At 36.8% G+C, this 19,856-nt stretch overlaps 1 pseudogene across 1 annotated transcript in view; it reads left to right on the top strand.

Annotated features, from left to right (window-relative positions):
- LOC306879457 (guanine nucleotide-binding protein G(s) subunit alpha-like) overlaps nucleotides 1-19,856 on the top strand; it is a 36,790-nt pseudogene that overhangs the window by 11,983 nt on the left and 4,951 nt on the right. The window contains exons 2-5 of the transcript XR_013785875.1: nucleotides 351-423; nucleotides 3,754-3,808; nucleotides 3,905-4,024; nucleotides 7,305-7,402. The product of XR_013785875.1 is annotated as a guanine nucleotide-binding protein G(s) subunit alpha-like (transcript). The remainder of the gene's footprint in view (nucleotides 1-350; nucleotides 424-3,753; nucleotides 3,809-3,904; nucleotides 4,025-7,304; nucleotides 7,403-19,856) is intronic.

The following is a 19,856-nucleotide window of genomic DNA, read 5'->3' as shown; positions in this document are numbered from 1 at the left end:
GAGTATTCATAATTTAAAAAATCTTAAATTGGCAACATTTTATGTGTACTAAAGGACAAAATTATGATATTCCCTATAACATATTCCATGTGTTAAGTGTTGTGACGTTATGAATTTTTTTTTTTTGCTGCTGTTGCACGTTTGCAACGATATATTAATTTATAGACCATTCTTTTTAGCTTTAGATTTTTAGCATGAAATTTCTGCTTGAGGTGCATGTTTGGTTTGCCTTTAAAAAGAAATGCTACTGTGAAATTGACTTAATTATTCCTGTTGAATCAGGTGATATCTGACCCCCTCCTCCTCCCACATCCCTTGTGATTTATATCTTTCTTTTGCTCGTCTCTCAGGGGCTGGAGAATCGGGGAAAAGCACCATAGTCAAACAGATGCGCATTTTACATGTCAATGGCTTCAATGCTGAGTAAGTATTGCTTTCACATCTATGTACTTTTATGATTCCACTTAAGTCAAACACAAACTAGATTTTTATTACGTCCATAAGCATAGTCTACAGTCAAGTATGACATAGCGTATAAACAAACCCTGTTTTCATTCATCATGCCATTTTGTTGGCAAACGCCGATTTGCTGTAATGTTTTTCAGTGAAAGTTGGGTTTGGGAGGATGTTGATATCCAAGTCAGTAATCCATGCGGTAAAGGCGAGCTTTATGTCATTGTGTTGTTCTCTTGATTTAGTGGGACATGTTATATTTATAATTTTAGAGTATATGTATTTATTGTAAGTAAAATGCAGTGCTTTATTTTGTATTGTAACAGGACATTTTATTAATGTAGCATGATATTGCTCACTGAAAGTTATAATAAAAAGCTGACTTTCAAGAAGTTTATTCAATAAGTAGTATTTACCATTATGAAATTGCAGCTTAGCAGCTGGTCTGTAACCAGTTTTGTGATTTAAGTTACTATAATTTACTGTACTCTAATCTAGTCCTCGATTAGTGTAGTAAGGGTGTCCAAAAATACTGCATGGACCATCAGTATTTCAACACCGGTTAAAATTTCCATGCTAAAATAAGACAAAGGCAAATAATTGTTGGGTGAATTAGTCAATAGAAAGACTGCGATTGCAGCGTCTGGAAAACGATGAATAATGCTACGGTGGTTTATGCTCTGTAATGTTACACATTTAATTCTGTGGCAGATAGTATATTTGCGCAGTTGCCAGGACCACTTTATCAAAAATGTTCTATACATGCATTTAATATAGTATTGTTAATGTAGAGTCACATGTTTGTATTTGGCTATTTTACAACAATCTGAAGCAAATGCAGCTCATCCAATCAGAATTTAGAGTTTGAACAATGCAGTTTATAATAGTAGTTATAATTTATTTCAGGGGTGCAAACTTGTCACCTTTCGGAGAATTTAGCCGTTTTCACCTTGAAAAAGGTCATTCGCGTGAATCGTGTAGATCTGTAAGAAAAAATAAAACAATTTGAGGGGAGGGGGTCATAGTCGTCGTCGTATCTGCGAGTTATCTGTGTCACGTCACCTGTAGCGTTTTTTTTCCCGCTGTTGGCAAAGGAATGGACCGGCCCTACTCTGCCTCTGATTGGCTTACCTTAATGTTCTTTCCCTCATCCAACCAATCTCACTCCTGAAGCCTAACTTTTAGACGCTGCAGGCAACTGTCCATATTTCAGACGGAATGCATTGTATCTGCTGTAAATTATGGTGTTCCAGTTTAATTGATTTACTGTGTGAGGCTGCTGGTTTTTTTTTTGCGTGAGGCTGCTGTTGTGATAGATATGAAGATTGTAAGTTTCGTTGTCGCTACATTAGTTCGTTACCCTTTGCAAAAATGCTCCTCAGTCTCGACCTTGACATCTGTCTCACATATCAGTAAGGTATTAGTCGACTTGAGAACTGTTCGACCTACAAGTAAAGCATACCGTTTAATGTATAGTAATATTAGTATCACTCAGCTCAAGTCAGGCAGCGCTAAGCCATAGCTAGGTGTCAGCCTGTAACTGTTTCAAGATGGAGAAACACCTCACGTTTAGCCCATCAGCTGCTTCAATAATTCCAGTGCTGAAATTAAGATTTACAGTGGTTTATTTATCCTGACTAAGTTCAGGGGAGTTTGTCACCTTTTTCACTCCTGATGAGTTTGCACCCCTGTCTTTTGTTTTTATCTCTAGTCTTGTGTAATATGAAATTTTATCATTTTGTATGCATTATAGTGAAGAAAATAGAATGACAAAGTAGTTAATTGCGATGATACACTTTTAATTTGTAGGGTATTTATTTACCTCACAGGATTATGCGAACACTTCAAAACACAGTTGTTTAATTATTATAAATAACCTTATAAAATAATAGGGATGTAATGCTTAACCGCGAGCCGGTTGAAAATCGATTCAAATGTGACGATTCAAATCGATTGAGATGCTAAACAAATCGCGATTTAATTAGGGGTAGGAGTTTATATGAAAGTATGTCTTAGGGGAACTTACTGTCTTTAGAGTAGTTTAGATGGTATTTTTTCTTTTCATCTTGCCTCTGTATAATGCATAAGTGTATAAGTGCAGCCCTGTTTTGTTTACATCGGAAACCAAAGAAATGCTTTAAGTGCCACCTGCTGGTAGAAAGTGAAACTGCGTCTCATTCATCCAATTTTTTTATGTATAGTTTCAAGTCAAACCATTTTGTTTTTGCTTCAAATTTCGAAATTATACCATCTAATTTAGATTTAAAAACTGCTCATGTTGCATGTATACAGCATCTTTGTTTGATCATGAAAGGGGAAAGGGAAGTGGTGTGTGGCCAAATATGGTGACCCATACTCGGAATTTGTGCTCTGCATTTAACCCATCCAAGTGTACACACAGTAGTGAACACACACCTGGAGCAGTGGGCAGCCAATGCTGCGGCGCCCGGGGAACAGTTGGGGGTTCGGTGCTTTGCTCAAGGGTCTCACCTCAGTCGTGGTATTGAGGGTGGAGAGAGTGTTGGTTATTCACTCCCCCACCTACAATCCCTGCCGGACCCGAGACTTGAACCCACGACCTTTGGGTTACAAGACCGATTCTATCCATTAGGCCACGACTGCCCCTGAATGCAGTGGTTGCCTCTAATTTTAAATGGAAAGATCACAGACAAAGTCTTATTTTGTTTATATGAAGAGATTTCTTTTATTTGTGTTATTTATTTGATTTGGGGCTTGTTTTAAAATTTCTATTTAGTTTTGTTATTTACATTTACATTATATTTTAATTTTGTTATTTAGCAGATGCTTTTATCTAAAGCGATTTACAAATGAGGACAATAGAAGCAATCAAAACCAACAAAAGAGCAATAATATGCAAGTGCTATATTAGTCATAAATTGTTATAGTATATTATTATAGTGTTATATTTCAATTTCACACATGTAACATTTTGTCCTAGCAATAATAAAAGGACACATTTAATTTATAATTTGTCTTAAATCTCATTTTGGTAAAAAAAAAAATCGAATCGTGAGTTGAGGGAATCATTAGATCCCTATAAAATAATATAAAACCAAAATGTATAAAATACTATCAAATCAAAAATCTGTTGAATTTTCAGCAAAAATAACTTAATATACTGTAAATTGATTCATACTGCGATATAAAAATTTGGTTTACCGTCCACCCCTAAGTAGCATTAAGTTGCTTAATTCATACTGTTCACGAGATTACAGTTATTTCATTCATGTTGCTTGAAATTGAAGTGATCTGAAGTAACCAAGCGTCATTGTTTTACAGAGAGAAAAAACAAAAAATTCAAGACATCAAGAATAATATAAAAGAAGCTATAGAGGTAAGTGTTGAAGCTTCTGGAGTTGAGTTGAACTAGTAATCAAACGTGTAACTATGTGAACGCACTGAAACTCTAATGGTCTTTTTTCCTTTACAGACTATTGCGACGGCAATGTCCGCGTTGGTACCTCCAGTCCAGTTAGCCTGTCCCGCAAATAAGTTTCGAATTGATTACATCCTCAATTTAGCCAATCAGAAGGACTTTGAATTCACAACGGTGAGTATGAAGTTATTGTCACCCCATCGCCCCCGTTTTTGTTTCCGTTAAGAGTGTGTGTACCATCTCAATATTTTTAGCTGGACATGCACTTTAGACTTTAGTTATGAAAAACATGACATTTTTAAAAAGACTGATCAAGTTTAAAGGTAAAAATGGCAATTAAGTGTGTGAGCGTAGTGGTTGTTTGTGTCAGGCCCGTGTGTGTTTTGATGGTTCTCCTCAGTTGTAGGGCCTTGTGTGGTTTATGCAATTATAATTAGCAACTATTCTTTGCTTGGGGACAACACATAGGTGAATTGAAAAAGCGCCCCCACCTCAGGGAAATGTGGGTGTGTGAACGTGTGACTCTCAGGTATAATGGTGAGGCGTTCATTACGACTGATTACTTGTAATAACCTCTAAACTCTCCCTTAAGAGGGCCTCACCTGAGCCACACACCTTGTCACCCAGGACCTCCCTGCTCCCTCATCACCTAGACAGGTGCTCTGTGTCTAGGGAAAGAGGAGTGGAGAGCCGCCCTGACCTGCACCAATGGGCCGCTTAAGATTTAATTACTTGGTGGCCCTATGGACTTAAAAACAGAGAACATGAACCGCTCACCTGCTGGTTTAGAAGAGGTTTTAAATAGAAACCCGTATCATTACATAAACATTTCTAGAATTATTAGATTATGGATACAATGAGTTGGAATTTTTGACATCAGAAAATTGGATAGATGTACAATGACTGTTACACGGGATGCTGGTTTTGTCTGTATGCTACAGGATTGCCAAGAGAGCATGTGTGATTCGGAGTTGATCGTTAACTGTTAAACTTCAGAATCGAGTGCAGGAAGTTGTTGTAGTTTTAGCATTACTAAGATACTGCCCCACCCTCTCTCTCTCCCTCGGTGGCCCCAGGGCCCGCTGGGAACCAGTCTGACTGGTTGATTGTGTTGCAAGCAAGAGACAAAAATAAAAAGCAAAAGCAATTATTGACATTTATAACTCAGTCATGCCACTTTAGAATATAAAGACCCATTGAAGTTTATAGACGACTGCTATTTCAGCCCTGTTACATGGCTGAGTTGTAATATTTCCATAAAAAAAAAACAAATAAAACCCTCTGTAGCTGTGAAGCTATCGAGCTAGGAGGAAACTGGTGAAGCGTATTAGCATAAGATCTTTAAATGTAGAGAGAGACAGATGTAGACTAGCTGAATTTAAAAAAAAAACACACATTAAAAACGTTTAAACGCATTACCTTCACCTGAAACTGTGTATGCCAGGGCTGGGCAAAGTAGCTAAAAATGTCTTATTTTTTACATTTTCATCATACATCTGAATATTATTCATTTATTTATATAATAAATATGAAATATAAAAAATTATTTGTTCTGAAATTCTTTTCGCAGTAAGAGTGCATGTAAGACTAAACAGTAAAAAAAAAAAAAAAGGCATTGTTTTCAATACTATTGATATTAGTCATATATAATACATCACAATTTTAACCTAATATTTTGCTGTCATATTTAATGCCAAATGTATCAGAATCAGAAGCTTATTCATCAAATCGGATAAAATGGTTTAACTGCTTCACAGAAGTGAATTTGAATGGCCAACTCTACTACTGTTTTAGCTACTAATTATTTTAATTTGAAGCACCGTCATAATGTCATACTTTTTAAATACATACTGTTCATGCATTGCTTATTTAAATCTCTTAAATATTCATTATATTGCCCAGGCCTACCTTAAGCATGTTGTAGAAAAAAAACTGAATTGTTAACTCTGATAATCATGTTTATCCACTGAAAACTATTGTCTTATGTATTGCACATACGTTGTTTGTCACTGACGCTTGTGGATTCTATACAGTGAACATTCCTAAAATACCAATCATTATTTTACAGCAGCTTCAGCTTTACATTTCACATTCTGTAATTAAGTTTTTTAATATGTATATTGCTTAATGTGTTTAAATTAGCACGTTTAAATGTTTTTAGCTTGATGTTGTTTTTGCTTGTAATTGCTGATCAGCTTTGAAATATCAATGTTTTGTTTAAAATATAATTAGGGCCTAATTTTATTATTTGTTGCAGATCATATCATGGTTCGCGTAAAGAATGAATTTATTTTTAACAATAAAATATTTGCTTACATAACAACATATGCAAGACCGTGTCCTATATATCACAATATACTGTTGTGATACAAAAATTCAGATTCCCGCAAAATAAATATTTAAGGTAAGAGCAGTGAGCTGGTGGGTGGCGTGAATCTCAAGTGTGTGGCTCTTGTCCTACACATTTAAAAGCGTAGTGGCACTCCTTTTTAAAGGAGCTGTGCCAGAGTGAACGCTGACATTTCTAAACGCATCAACAAAGATCAAGTGAGACGAAGCCCCGTTCCCTGTCGGGACCACAGTGCCAGTCCTCCTTTGTCCCGTACGGTGTGCACCGACTCATTTGCTGTTCAGGTTCATGCCACCACATATAAACAGCTTTGCAAGGTGTGTCCCGCTTCATGTCGTATTGGCTCAGATTGGAAGTTGTTCATTTCGAATGCTCATTCATGCTTCACCACCATGTCTGGATTGCAGTAGGCGGTCAGAATCGTTTATTTCTGTCTTGAACTCCATAAATGTGGCTTTTGTTATACATGAACTGCGTACGTTGTTTGGTGTTTATGTATGTCATCCAAAAGGAGACAGCAGAAGAGCTAAGTCCATGCGTATAATGTTAGTCTTCAATGTAGCTTGCAAAAAAGTTTTGACTTTCTATCTTTTTTCCTGGTTCATCAAGGGTCGATGAAATCTAAAATCAGACACAGAATTCCTCCTTCGGGTTTTTTTTTTGTTGTAAACACCTTCTTGCGATGTATTCGCATACATGAGTCACATGACATTGCTCATTTGAAAAACAGATTTTTTTTGTTGCCAGTAATTCTATACAATTTAGTTTTGATTTTGTAATTATCGTTCTGTTGAAATCTGAAATTTGAAACAATTTGACACGCGTTAATAGAACCACTAAGGAATGAAAATCATTGTATTGAATCTGGTACCTTTGCATGCAAAAATCCCAAATCAAATTCCCGATTGGTTGTCCAGAATCTGTAACGGCGTGGTGGCGTTTTTATTTTTATACAGGTTAGCATGTACTAAAGAGGCTGTGCAAAACTAACACAAACATGTTTAAAAATGATATGCAGCCAAACGACAGAGGTGTAAAAGATTTGCCTGGATTCCGACAGCTAGTTTATGGGTTTGTCCTCTCTTCCACTTGTCTTCCCAACAGGAATTTTATGAACACACAAAGACCCTGTGGCAGGATGAAGGGGTGAGAGCTTGCTTCGAAAGATCCAACGAATATCAACTGATCGACTGTGCACAGTAGTGAGTATTTGGTATCTTTTAAATGCTGGGTTTGAATTGCTGTTTAATTGTGTAGAGTTGTTAGTGTTTGAACATTTAAAGCTTTGGAATATTCTTGGAATTGTTAGTCAAGTCGGTTGCAATCGATGGAATTGTTTGTGTGACTTTCATTGCACGTATCGCACCGATTTATGCATTCAAGAGGGAGGGAAATAGAAATGCGATGAGTGCAGAAGTGACAGAACGTGAAAAAGAGAGACTGATGAGTGCTAGACAGATAGGCGCTTTCAGCCAGACACAGAGGTATGAATGTTGGGTATACATTGTAAGGTTTCCTGCATTGTGGCGCATATGCGTCTGTGTCCTGTCCTCTCCCACAGCCACTGGTGGTTGTTGTGAATCAGACACTGGCCTGAGCCGTTTATACCGGAAGTTGCCCCCCCCATCGCTCCCCGCTGCACACTTATGTAAACGTAGAGCAGAGAATGAGAGAGAGAGAGCTATTTTTAACTCGCTGGTTCACTCTCTTGCAGCAGAAGGAGACTGTTTGAGAGGCAATCCGCAAGTATCGCGAATAATACATCTCCTCTTTTGAAGGAGAAAAATGAGCTTGAAGTGGTAATGGTGGCTACTTGCGACTGTTTGGAGGGCAACTCCCAACCTCCCAGACTGTGAAGAGGGACGGTGGAGAATGACAGTGCTGTTTCAAGCGCGTTCACGCACGTACACGCGTTCAGCAAGAAACCAGCATTAGACAGTCGTCTAGCGCTTGTCCTGTTATGAGCTCATTTTTCTGTCTGAGTGTTTTCAAGGCTCTTCCTGTCACATGGCCAGGTGTCCATATTGAATGTGTGCGTGCGTGCATGCGTTCGTGTTTTCATCCACCTCTGTTTCTTTGTACGGTCGAGCCACAGCAGTATCGTGGGCTCAATAATGTTATCATTGAGACAAACACAAGAATGGTAGAAAAACCCCCCAATGAGAATAGTTTCATTAGGGTTATGCTGTTTTCAGAGGAAGCATGTGTGTGTATTACTGAAGTAAGTTAACTATGTTTGTACAAGTTCTCTTTATTTTCGTAAGCTAGAGAATAAGAAATGTTCTCTTAAAGTGTTTTCAGGGCAAACGTGCGTGAGAAGCAGTATTTTCTGTTATGGTGTTCTCGTATACTAAAGAAATGTTATTTCTCATTTTTTGCATTTTGTTTGCATAAATTCAATAAGTTCATTTAGAAAAGATGAAATGTTTCTTTAATATTACATGTTTTCTATATTTCCATAAACTTTCCAATTCGAGAAATGTTCCGTTCCTGTCTGTTAACATTTTGTAAATGCAAATCAAGAGCATGATTTATTATTATTTTTTATTCCTGACAAAGGTCTCATGACCGAAATGTTTGTATTCCTCCTCTTTTGCATTTCGTTTGCGTAAATTCAGTGTTTTTACGTGCTTCCTATATTTACATAACCTTTCCAATTCCATATATTTCCTTAAAACAGAGAAATATTTCTTTTGTAAATGCAAATCATTTTTTAAATTCCTGACAAAGGTCTCATGACCGAAATGTTGTCACCTTAGGTAATATTGGATTCCTTGCAGGCTACAGCAGTATGCTTTTGCATTATTTCCTGTATCCAGTGCACCTGCCTGCAACCATTCATGTGTGCAAGAGGTGTTTGAATAGAGAAAAGAGAGATTTGTTTAAGGTGCTGTTATTACAGAAAGCATGTGTTAAATGTGGACAGTCATTTCTTGGAGCTTTCTATATTTTTGTAAACCAGAGGAACGTTCTTGCTTGTTTGCATTTCGTTAGCATCATGAAAGAAGGGTTTAGAGTTTTCAGAGAACGTAAAGAAAAAGAAACAACAGGGCTTTGTAAATTTGTAAGCCAGAGAAGCATTATTTTGTGGCGGCATATCGGAAAAAAACATTAGGGTTATGCTGTTAAAAAAAATTTGTATAAAATAAAAAAAAATGGACAATATTTTCTACAATAATTTCTTTCGTTCTTTTTTTTCCCTCTCCTGACTAGTTCTTCCTGCATCTGCTTGTAGCGTCACTGCAGTGACAGAAAATGGCTGAGATAGAAAAAGCTAAACTTTTTTTTTTTTTGTAATCCAGAGACATTTCGCATTCCATAAATAAAGAAATGTTTCTTTATGACTGTCTGTTTTCAGAAGGGCTTTTCACACTTCAAATAGTTAACCCTGGGTCATTCGAAACCCCGGGTAAACGGAGTCCTGGGTTATCTTGCTTCACGTTTCACACTGCTTATACTTGACCCAGGGTTGAAAGTTAATACCGGAGTATTCATAAGCTGCCGTTTCACACTGCACATTCCTAAACCCCGAGTCCTTATTTTCATGTTTGTGGTGACCATGTCACTGATTGGAAGAACACAGCAGGCAACCCGTTTACGTGGCTTTTCTCACATCAGTTATCCTGTCAGTTAAAAAATGTTACCACGTAGGTCCTCCTTGGCAGGTTTCATTGCTAACGCACATTTACTGACAGTGACCGGATACAGCACTTTCAAATGACACGAACAACAGGGCTCGACAGTGCGAGTGTTTCAACTAAAAATAGATGTGCCAAATGTAAAATGTATTTAGGAGTGCGAATAAAATTTCTGGTCCAACAGACGTCTTACTTTAAAGGTCCACTGCAGTGCTTTGAAACACAGAATTATTCTATGTGTTGACAATTTCAACTGAAACGGGAAGACAGGGCAGGACATATCTAGTAGCCCCGCCCCTTTTTAAAATAACCAATAGCGTTTTGTTTATATCACAGCTTGGGCTAGAGCTGTTGAACTCTGTGAAGCCACATTTGATGGTATAACAGTAAATGCAGGGTGATGCCATCAAAATCTTTGATCCATATTGGTGGAAGTGAGAGACTGCAAGGTATGAATGCTTATATCTTGTAAATGTGAATTTTGTCATTGTTTTGGAGCACACTAGCTTATAGATAAAGTTAAGCATAACATTCACACTAAAGGTCTGCACGGGCTTTAAACTGAAGCCCAAACCTGGCCCGTACCCGAGATCGTCTGACCCGTCCCGAGCGGCACAGTTAAATTTAGAGCCTGAACCCGAAATCTCTTTTCTAGCCAATTTAAAAAAATAAATAAATACAAATGCATGCATTTCACGACTGCATGCAACGGTCAGTAAACAAATACATGTAAAGAACCAGATTCATCACGGCTCAGCCATTTCACAAGGCAAAAGAAAAAACACTTACCAGTTATGAAAGTTTCATCAGGTGCAGCGGTCACACAAATTCTGCCGAGTTTTTGAATGGTTGTAAAGGACAAGACGATAATTCTTCCACCGTGCAAATTATGCTCATTTTCGTCAGTTAAGACTCGTTAGCATTCGGCATACTTTAAATCAGACGCGGAGATGTAGTGCGGTAAGATTGTATTTATTTGAATTAATAATTTCTTTGAATTAGCGAGAGAGAGACGGACAGAGAGAGAGAGGGATGAAAGTTGCGTGTGTGAACCTGCATCTGCGCCTCTCTCTCTACAAGCAATGAGGCTTAGTTACTTCAAAAACAGCGACTTTACCCCCTCATTGCAGAGAAATATAACATTGTGAGTCAGTAGCCTATCGAAGCTATTTTAATAATAAAAGTTTCCGTGCTTTGTGTTCGCTGCGCAATCTCTGCTATGTGTGTGTGCGTGAGTCTATGAAAGCAGCAAAGTCTGCATATAGTTTTGGTTTAGCTACAAACCCGAGCACGAAGCTATCCATTAAATATTAACCCAAACCCGACCTGAAAGTATTTCGGGACCCTTCGGGCACAGGTCGGGTAGCAGACCTCTAATTCACACTAAAAGCCCAAAAACTTCAATTTTGATTTCATGGGGACTTTAAAGACTTGAGCTATTTGTTTTCAAATTTAAATATTTTTAAGTTTTAATCTGACCTAAAATTTGCACTGGATATTGACTGAAAATGTCTGATTCTTTATTATTGTTTGGTCACATTTTACAATACGGCCCTTTTAGTTAACCAGTTAACTTGAAGTAACAATGAAAAATACTTCCAATACATTTATTAACCTTAGTTCATGTTTATTTACTAATGCGTTATTAAAATCAAGAGTTCAATATTGTATGTAATGAATATTGTTTGTTCATTGTTTTTTTTAACATTACCAAAGAATAATAACTTTATTTTTAGTTTAGCTAACATTACCTTATTGTCCCTCATTACTGTTGTCTATCACCATACACCAATGATTTGTACATTATAAGTACAGTCATTTTAGACACTTCCAAAACTGTTGCAACAGATGGAAGTAAAATTTACATGAATTATGTTTCCATCTTTGTTGCCACAGTTTTGGAAGTAACTTCTTCTGTTCTTAAGAAGGGGGTGTCCCAATACATTTGTCCATATAGTGTATGTACAAGTCATTGGCTCAAGGTCTGCATTTAAAGTCACACCAGAGGTGTTCAGCTGGGATTAGGACTTTGCTTTCTGCAGACCAGTCAAGTTCTTCCACACTGACTGAATCAATCATGTCTTTTTGAACCTTGTCTTATACACAGAGGCACTGTCATGTTAGAATAGAAAAGGGTCCTGTCCAAACTGTTGCTATAAAATTAGAAGCACACAATTCCCAGAATATCATTATATGCTTAAACATTAAGATTTGTACTCATGGAAATTACTAAAGTAGTCAAACCTGTTGATTAGAAGGGGGTGACCCAATACTTTTGGCAATATAGTGTATGATGATACCATGATAAAAGTTTCAGCAATTATCATATGAAAATTTGATACCGTCACATGCCATATATATATGTATGTATGTATATGTATATATCAGTATAAAGTAGGACTACAAATAATTACATAATTATAAACCGTTTCTTCTGTAACTTTTGTATTCTCCTTATAATATCCCCTATTTTATTTTTAACAGGAGTGCATAAAAAAAAAACTGCCTCCGTTCAAGCAGCATGTGAACCGATCGTCTTTTCTTATTTACTTAAAGTGCCAAACAAACATGAAAGAACATCAGAAGGTATTATATTTCAACCACGGAAAGATGTCAGTACACAATTTTTCAAGTTTAAGTCCACCGATTCAGCGTTATGATTGGTCAGATTGCTTGTCTTTCAAGGTCTCTGCGAAGGGTCCATTCTTATTTCAATATTTTTACTATAAAGTAGTAGGTTTTGACTTATGATGAATTTTGGTGACTATAGTTTTATGTACTTACTATTTTGCTTTGGGTGGTGTTCAGGAAGGTGCAGTATTGTAGGTGATAAGCAATTGTATCCATCCAATATCTTTGAGATTTTAATATTGTGCTTTTTATACTAATTCTTTATGGGCAACATTTCAAGGCTATAGTTAGTTGATGAGTCAGATGATGTATAAAAAGTTTTAATTATCCTTTTTTTGTGTGTGAGTAATGTTTCTGTTACTTGCTTTACTTCATTTCTATTTTTCCAAAACCAAAGAAATGTTGCATTCCTCCTTGCATTCAATGGGGAAATTGTTTCATTAATGTTGTCTGTTTGAAAGAAACGCATTATTTTCTACAAACGTTCTGTTTTTTGTAAAGCATAAAAACGTAGCATTCTTGCATGTCCCGCAGTTCCTAAACATAAGGCCAGCGCATGGAGAGAAAATTCCTAAACCATCCGCCATGTTACTTTCTGTCTCTCTGAGCATCTCTCTTTCCCCATCCCTCTTTTGCGAAACCAGACCTGTTTTTTTTTTTTTTTTTGGCTTTCCCCTCTCTTTTTCTGACTGGCCCTTCTCCACCCCCCAACCCCCCCCCCCCCCCCCCCCCCCCCCCTCTCTCGCTCGCTCGCTCGCTCTCTCTTTCTCTCTCTCGCTCGCTCCAATCCCTCTGTCTTTCTTTTTCTCTTCACTCTTTCTGTCTGTCTCTCCCTCTCTCTGGCCTCTCTCCAGTCACACAAGATTTGGAGCTGATAGTCTATTTATAGCGCCTGTGGTTCTGTCGCTATGACAACCGAGCTGGAGGCCAGGGCGCCAGGGAGCTATTTTTGGAGCGCCGCTGTAATGTCAGACACAGCCTTCTCTCTTTTCTTTCTCTTCCACCGCTCCCTCTCTCCCGGTTTCTGCTGCTTCCTTACTTTTAGCGTTGCAAACTTACAGAAGTGTGTGCGTTTGTATCTAAGAGAGGGAAAATGCGGTGGAGGCTATCGATTAATTCACGATTTAACATATTTGGAGAGATAAATATAGCTAGCTTTTTTTGTAAGTTGCATTTCATAAAATGCTGAACCTCAAATCTGACTGATTCTTTGGAATGTCGCATTTTCTGTTTATTTTTTAATTTTTTTTTTTTTTTTTTTTTTTAAACGGGCACAACCAATGCAACTACTACTTTTTTATTTATTTATTTTTAACAAGAAACGTTTGTTGTTGAACGCCACTTGATTCTGAAAGGCTTGCCGTTGTTCTGTTCCGTATCGTGCCACGCACACACACACGGTTCACTCAGAGCCTAAACACTGTTTGCCGTATTGGCCCCGGAAGTTGCCTAATCCACACTCTTAATACTCTACTGTTAACTAGATGAGCTGTAACATTAACCAGATTAGTAAGCGATGAGGATATTATCAGCTTTTCCATGCTAATACACCATCGGCACAACAGCTCACTCTTCTTTCTGTGAATGGTTTATTCTCTTTGCATGTTTTTTTTCTTTTTTCTTAAACAGAAATTGCTTTATTTTTGGGATTTTGTTTAAAATTAATTAATTAATTAAATCTAAGCTTTTTTTTTTTTTTTAGAATTTGTATTTGTTTATTTCTACACAGTTTTAAATGTTACATGCTGTGGTCTGTTGTGAATGTAAATATTTTTAATTATAACTTACAAATGACTTACAAATCACTGCAACCTAATATGTACTTGATAAAAAGATGAATCCATATTTCATAATTAAGTCTAATAATTAAGTGCTAATTATCAGTAAAGCTTTTGTTTGTTTGGGATGCTGTTTGCCATCTTTTATCAACTGTAAACATTTGTTTGTGCAGGTCTGGATAATTTGTTAATTTAAAATGTAGTTATTACAGCTCTAGCCCAAATGTAGTTATACCGTTATTTTATAATTTGTTATAAATGTCATTTGTTTTTGTGACCAAAGTAGTAATTGGTTTTGATTTAGGATTAAGTTTTGGTGATTTCAAATTTTTACTATCCACTTGCTATATTGTTAGTAGTCAAAATATGAATCCAGTTGCTTTGGGTGGTGTTTAGGTAGGTGCAATATTGCATGTAAAGCAATTAGATCCATCAAAAATCTAAAGATTTTTATATTGTGCTTTTTATACCAATTCTTAATGGGCAACATTTCAGGGCTATATTTTGAGGGCAAAGTTAGTTGATGGGACGGATGATATATAAACAATTTTAATTATACTTTAAAACAAAAAAAAAACGTTTCTGTGCTTTTACTTTACATGCATTTTTACTGCAGCGATTTGCTTTAAGCACGAGTGAGCTGCATACTTTTTTTTATACAATAAATAAAGGGAGCTGAACAGAAATTCTGTGTGAGCCAAGTCATATGACTCATGTGATGCGTTGTGTGTGTGTGTGGCCAGACCATCTATTTACTGCTTCAAGTGTTTTTACATTTAGTTTTTTTCATTGAAGTTGCTGCCTAATCATATCTGCACTGAATGCTTAGAACAACTCAAAATAAAATGCATATACATGCATGCTAATATCCATCTTGTGTGTTTTTAAGACTTCTGACATCCATCACACATACTTTAAAGTGCATTTTCAACGTCTGCTACACACTATTCCAAACTAGAACCTCCGCAACTGTTGGCAGACGTCAACATGCAACTAGAATTCCATGAACTTCCTGCCGTGCGGCCGTTTGATTTCCAGAATTCCACTTGAGTTGAGGCTGGATTTGGAAGGCAGGCCTAAGTATACTCGGTCGCAGCTATAGCTGTCTCTTCTGCTTGGCATTACGGCAGTCGAGACTGTATGCGTTCTCAACTATTGTACCCAGAGGGGCATGAGTTGTATTATGTCTGACCAGCGGGCTGGGCTATTGTTGGAATCGTTCTATTAATAGGAAAAAAGGCAATAATTGAGATATGGTGTTAGACAACGGCTGTGGTCACAACACAGCTGTCTGTGCGAGCCTCCCCCATCTGTCTGTCTGTCTGCATTTTATCCTGTCTGTCTTTCTTTGTTTGCTTTGTTTTATTTCTGTTTATGCCCCCCTCTTCCACGTGATGTGCCACACTTTCATTTGTGCGGCCTGCTGTGCGTGTTGCATGCATGCACATACACACACTAGTGCAGTCCATGCCGCTGTGTGTGGGACCTACAGCCTTGCTGTTACATTTCAACCCTCTGTGTCACATTCTTGTTGCACTTGGACAGGGGGAATGTACATGCGCATCCGGCCTGCGGATTTCTCTCGCTTTCTCTCCGATTCCCTCAGGCTTTGATTAAGGCGTTACACTTCTGCTGGCATTTGTGTGGAATTTTAATGATTCCAATTATAATTTCTTAAAGATTCTTTTAGTACTTTTGAAGATTCATTGGTCTTTCTAAATAAACAAGTTCATAAATGCCCTTTGTTCTGAATAATATTTAATTAAACAATATTAATTGTACTCATTTTATATCATATTGTAATGCTTAATATTAATATGTATTTTAGCATTTGTTTGTGTACAGTGCCTTGCGAATGTCTTCATACCCCTTCACTTTTTTCACATTTTATGATGCTGCCTTGTTAAACTGCTTTAAATTACTTTTCCCCCACATCAATCTACACTCCATGCACCATATTGACAAAGCAAAAACAGAATTGTCACAACTTCGTAAATTTATTTAAAATAAAAAAACTCAAATAAGTACATTGTATAAGTATTCATACCCTTAACTAAATATTTAGCTGAAGTACCTTTACAGCCTCAAGTCTTTTTTGTTTGATGCGACAAGCTTTGCTCATCAACATTTGGCAATTATCTGCCATTTTTCTCCTCACCTCTTCACCTCTCAAGCTCTGTCTGGTAAACATTTGATTTGGTTCAAGTTAGGGATGTCAACGATTAATCGACGATCGATTAATTGTCGATAAGCATTGTAATCGATAAAAGCTATCGAATTTCATTTTGGGGTGCGTTTGGCTCATGCGCAAAACGCATGCAAACGTCTGTGAGTGACGGTGAAGGGGCTGGGTTTTACACAATAATAATTTACTAATGTACAAACTACGCTTTTAATGTGATACAAACTTTACAAGTACATTAAAACAGATGCTTTACAAAGTTCTTTTGTATTCAAATGTAGTAATAAGTCATGTTCAATTATAATTTCCCTAGATAATTGTTGCATATTGGGCACTTCGCTTTGACAGGGCTGCCGCACGCGAGCAGGACAGATACTATAGAGACTATTCATTCATGCGACTTGTTAATTCATTCCTATGACATATTAATTTGTGGCCACTGTCCAAGTTTCATTAATTTGTTCCCTAGAAAACCCATGAATTTAAAAGCGGGAGCAATTTAAGTCATAGTAACGAATTCTTAATTCATGGCCACGAAATCTTTCATTTCCCCCACGTTTACCACAGTAAGAGATGAAAACAGTGATTTAAAACAACAATAAAATAAACCTGCGAATCTAGAGGGTGAGACAGTGAGGATTTGGGAAAAGAAACAATAAATAATATTAAATTCGTGACCATCTGGCAAAACGGAACACAAATCCACGTATGGCTTGATTTAAATGTATGCGCGTGACGTAACATTTGCCTGCTAACCAATTATTTCTCTTATCAACAAAGCTTTGTACCTCACTTGTGTCATAATACTCGCATTAAAATGTTTCAAATGGGTAACAGTGTGTTTTGCCGTTGCAACGCCGGTGGTTTTGGAAACGGATCACTGACCGCACGACACAGCCCCACGCGCCGTACTTGCGTTTGGGATTATTGCATGTTAAATCCCGATAATGTCAATTGCAAACATTGAGACAATGTTTTAAAATAAAACAACGAGCACCATGAAACCATTTAAAAAGCCGCATTCAGTGGTCTCCGTGACAGAATATGAAACAGCCACAAAGTATAATGATCCCGTGCGTAACTACGGCGCGCTCTCTTCATTTTATCAAATGATCATAATCGCATCCATTCATTTTACTATCCTGCTACTAGCCTATTACTTAAGACTAAAACACCTTTCATTTGGGTGAGGAAGCTGGCGTTTTGAGTGGCATTTGCACATCCTCTCATGCCGGTGACTATATGCTACTGCAATAGACGCATTTTGCAGTATTAAGGTTAACGATTAATCGATTAATTGATCGTTAATTTAAACGACGATTGATTGTGGAAATGATCAAGAATTGGCATCCCTAGTTCAAGTCCAGGCTGTGGCTGGGCCACTCAAAGACATTCACAGCATTATGTATAAGCCACTGTTGCTGTGTGCTTAGGGTCACTGTCCTGTTGGAAGGTAATCCCAGTCTGAGGTTCTGAATGCTCTGAACTGGACTTTTCATTAAGGTTACCTCAATATTTTGGTGCATTGAGCTTTTTTTCTATTCTGATGTGTCCCTCAGTCCCTGCTGCTGAAAAACAGCCCCATTGCATGAGGCTGCTACCAGCACACTTTACTTTTGGGATGGTACTCTGCAGGAGATGAGCAGAGCTGGTTCCCTTCAAACACGATTAATGCAGCACACATTTTCTGTTTGACCCGTAGCCTAGCCCGTAGTTGGAGAAATGGAGATGTACAGTGTTGCCAACTTAGCGACTTTGCAGACCCCTTTAGCGACTTTTTCACCCCTCTTCAAAAAAGCACCTAGCGACAAATCTTTACTTTGCCCAACCCTAATTTAAACACAGTTTCTGAGACTCTCCAGTACTGCTGTGCGAGCGCGAAGTCTTGCTATCCCAGCGCGCGCACACACACACACCTTTCTCTCTCTGTGCTTTGCGTCTGCTCTGTTCAGCTAGCGGCAGAGAAGAGCAGCGCTTTCAGTTAAACACTGATATTATGCTTCTCTAATTTTCCATGCAAGTATAGCAGAAATCATAGCACAGCTATTGTCATTATCTTATGTGTATTTGATTTTATCAGACGACTGCTTGATTTTCAGTATTTTTGTGCAGATTAACATCTTGGAAAGGAGAGCTGGTTATGTAGCCTAGTCTGAATGGGTCTCGTTTCAGTCACTATATCATATTCATTCTGTTGTCTGACAACAGAAACCGTAAAATATACCAATGAAAACAGTTTTATTGAGAATTTAGCTGCATCAAAATACAGTATGTGGGCACAGAGAGGCAAACAAATCTAATAATAAATGTACATTTTGCATGTTCAGAAGAAGAGGTGACCTGTCTGCAAAAATGTAAACAGGTTTGTGTAAGTAAATTACTCAGTGCAAAGAAAAAAAAGTAATGGGAGCCTGGTACATTTTTTTTTTTTTTTTTTTTTTTTTTTTTTTTTTTTACTATGGTTTCAATAATAATAAACATACATTTGCATAAAGTATTCATATTTGTCCATGCCCATGTTGATTAGAGTATTAAAAACTTAAATGTAAAAATTAAAAAAATATTAATTTAAGGTACATTTAGAACAAATAAAAATGTGTGATTTAAGTTGCGATTAATCACGAGTTAACTCATGACAATCATGCCATTTTAAGAAAAATAAATAAAAATAATAAATTTTAATCGATTGACAGCCTATATATATATATATATATATATATTTGGACCTTGAACCGTTTGGGTCCCAATGAAGTCCATTATATGGAGAAATGTTTTCATCAAAAACCTTAATTTCTTTTCGACTGAAGAAAGAAAGACATGGAGATCTTGGATGACATGGGGCTGAGTAAATTATCAGCAAAAGTTTTTTTAAAAGTGAACTAATCCTTTAAAACTACATAAAAAAAAAAAAACAGTTGAGGGTCAACTAGTTGAGAATATAAAAACTGTAACAAAGACTAATGAATACAATTCATGTGTATAACAAACTTAAAACTATTTTTTTTTGAGGATCAACTAATTGATAATATTGTATTATGGTGTCAGTTCTGAATGAGAAGCGTCAATGTATGTTAAATTAATATACATTGTATTTATTTATGATTTGTATATATTTGTGAATATTAATATTTTAAAATTAAAAAGCTAAAATGTTAAACTATATATTAAAACAATTTGTAGGTCAACTAGTTGAGAGTATTGTATTATATTGTCTTCTGATTTATAATGTCAGCATTGACATTATTATAAATCATATGCCAATAATATATATAAACATGGAGCCAGTTCTGAATGAGAAGCATTTTGATGTCCTCAGATGATAAATGTAAATATATGCATATTTATTAATATATATTAAAACAAACGTAAAACTAAAATAAAATACAAGTTGAGGGTCAACTAGTTATAAAGAATCTTATTACATTGT

Source organism: Barbus barbus (genome assembly GCF_936440315.1).
Source record: "Barbus barbus genome assembly, chromosome: 13".
NCBI lineage: Eukaryota > Metazoa > Chordata > Actinopteri > Cypriniformes > Cyprinidae > Barbus > Barbus barbus.
The sequence above is the reverse complement of the archived record's forward strand: the minus strand, read 5'-3'. Positions and strand labels throughout refer to the sequence as shown.